This window comes from Kryptolebias marmoratus, linkage group LG9 (genome assembly GCF_001649575.2).
Source record: "Kryptolebias marmoratus isolate JLee-2015 linkage group LG9, ASM164957v2, whole genome shotgun sequence".
NCBI classification, from domain to species: Eukaryota; Metazoa; Chordata; class Actinopteri; order Cyprinodontiformes; family Rivulidae; genus Kryptolebias; species Kryptolebias marmoratus.
Window position 1 is genome coordinate 23,879,503 of NC_051438.1, and position 2,697 is coordinate 23,882,199.

The window sequence follows — 2,697 nt, forward strand, 5'->3', positions numbered from 1 at the left end:
CCCTTAAAATAAATTGTATGCCTCTTAGCTGGAGCAGACACATGGCACCTACCAGGACAGTGTCATCTGTCTCCACAAACAGTTAATGAGACAGAGTTCTCAATTCAGTATGTTGAAACACACAAACACACACAGCAAAGGAGAGAAATCCTCTGTAATACTCTGGGAACTAAGCAGCTCTGGTTCACCTCAGGGTGCCGAATAAATTGATGCCAGTTTTGGACCACTGCAGCCTTTAAATCTGCCTTGCCTGTCACTCCATTTGCTGCTGGCTGACCCAAAGAAACAGAGGGGTGACTGGAGATCATCAGAGGAACTGACTCAGTCCTGCCTATTCTCGCAGCACTGTGGGTCTGGCACTCTGCACAGGTGGAAAACGGAAGAGGGTGAGTGGGTAATCATGAGGGTGTTGGCCTTCTTTCTGCCCACACACACAAAAAAAAGGAGCGCAGCCCACAACTATGAACCTCTTACTAACTTGTTGTGTGTGGAGGTATTTTTTTAACTGTCATCACAGAGTTTCGTGCAATGGGAAATACAGAATCCAAATCCAAAAAAGCAGAACTTGTGCCCGCTGACCTCCAGAGGGAAGAAGTGCTCAGGTTTTGTAAAAGGATCAAGAACAGTCTAAGATTATAAAAAAGACAAAATTCAATGTGTCAGACTAAATACTAGCAAATGTATTTTGTTTGTTTTTTTTCTTCTGCATCTTTCCTTACAGGTAATGGGAAAAACATCAAAACCAAGCAAAGCACATACTGCTTCACAAGGAGCTGCTAAGAAAAAAAAAACTGGTTGACAAATTCATTTTTAGGCAAGTCCCCCTTGACTTTGTCAGTCTGTGAAAACCTAACCCTTCTCAGGCATAATCCTCTCACTAATATTCTTTCCTTTCGTCTTTAGGGGAGCATTGCTGTTGTGAGGGTCTAAGCTGGAAAAGGGCTGCAGTTGTTTTCTTTGCTAAAACACCTGTCTAAACAGCAGCAAAGCCAAGGGCGAGTCTCGCCTGTCAGCGCTGGTGACAGCTCTGGACAAAAATTCAGCAGAGACATATCCTAAGACGTCCACTCATGCAAAACAATGCACGTGTGCAGGAATGACCCCACCTGGGCTGCCTCACTCGCCGTTAACACTCACAATCTGCAGCAAAAAACCTGAGAGGAGATAAAATAGAGATATTTGTTGACATTGACACTGCTAAAAAAAAAAAAGGTCAACTCAAATCTCTTTACAGTTATGTGAGAGCAACAAAAGACTAGACTGTGTAAGTGATTAATTAATAGAGCTTACAACCATCTGTAAAGAAGTTTGGATCATCTGTCCAGAGTGGATTTAGGAGCTTTTTCAGTGAAGATTTACTGAACAAAGACCAGGTGGCTCATTAGCTACCAAGGATTAGTTTGGTCTGTATAGAGAAGGATCACTGGGGTGGTCAAATTTCTGTCCTTGCGCTTCAATTTCAACGCATGGATCTTTAATATGTAACGTCCTTATCGGCAATAGTCCAGATCTCATCATCTGGCGCTCGCCTGACCTCCTCCAGGGGCCTCTTCCATTTGGATTTTTTTCTCAGCATGAAGTGAAAAATTGCAGTGACACCGAGCCCCAAATGTGGCAAAAGCTAACAAAGGTTGAGTAATGAGAAAGTCTGCACACATTGTCCAGAGCTCTCATTGAGAACAGTAAAACTATACTTCTCAAACTAACACTGCCCACTAATTCAGGGCTTCAACAAATTACATTTTAATACTGCGCAGACTGCAATTCAGTGCAGTATTTTCACAGTAATAGGAGACACAATGTATTTTTGGTAAAATAACTATGAAAATTAAGAATCTATGTTTTGTTCTGTCTTCATTGACAGTTAATTTATATAGAAAGTAAACAACTGAAAAGTTTCATGCTGTAACATATATGTAATGTCTTAAATTGCTATTAAAAGTACTCATCGCAAAATATGAAATCAGACACAAAAAGGACAGCTAAACTATACCAAGTGGTGCAGGTTGAAAGCGTTTACTCCAGTAGTTTTCCAGATATATTGATGTGCAATTCTGAAATGCAGGTAGACAGTGGAAAACCAGAAGTCCAGCAATGGCTGTTCTTGTAAGACGCTATAAATTCAGAGTCAAAATGAGCTGTTCAGGCAGCTGGATGTGAGCTGGAGGGAGTGGAAGTGGACCAAATATGAAAAGAAATAACTGCAGATGTAACACTGATAAATATCCATTCAGGCAATCCACTTCACAGTGATGCAGCTCCATATGAATCAGTTCCAAAAACTGTGAAACTCTGGATAAAACTAATGTGTTCAGCAGTGATGCTTTTCCAAATGGATCGAGGCAAACTTTGTGTTTTCATATTGGAAATCCACGGCTGTAACAGCTGCAGATCAACAGTATTCCTTCAGCCTGCAAGTTTCATACACTAGTCACTGCCATCATGCTGAAAATTTTTTTTATTTAAATTATAATACTTATTAAAAAAGACTTTTTATGTGCTATAATATAATATAATATAATATAATATTTCAATCAGTAATCCGTTTAGGACAAATCTGATGGCTCAGGCTTTTATTTTAGACCATAAAACCCCACTTTTATTTTACATACAGTAATCATATTCATCTGCTGTATTGTATTAACACTCAATTAAAATACCAACAAAAATATCCCAAATAGTTTTTATTTACAGAAG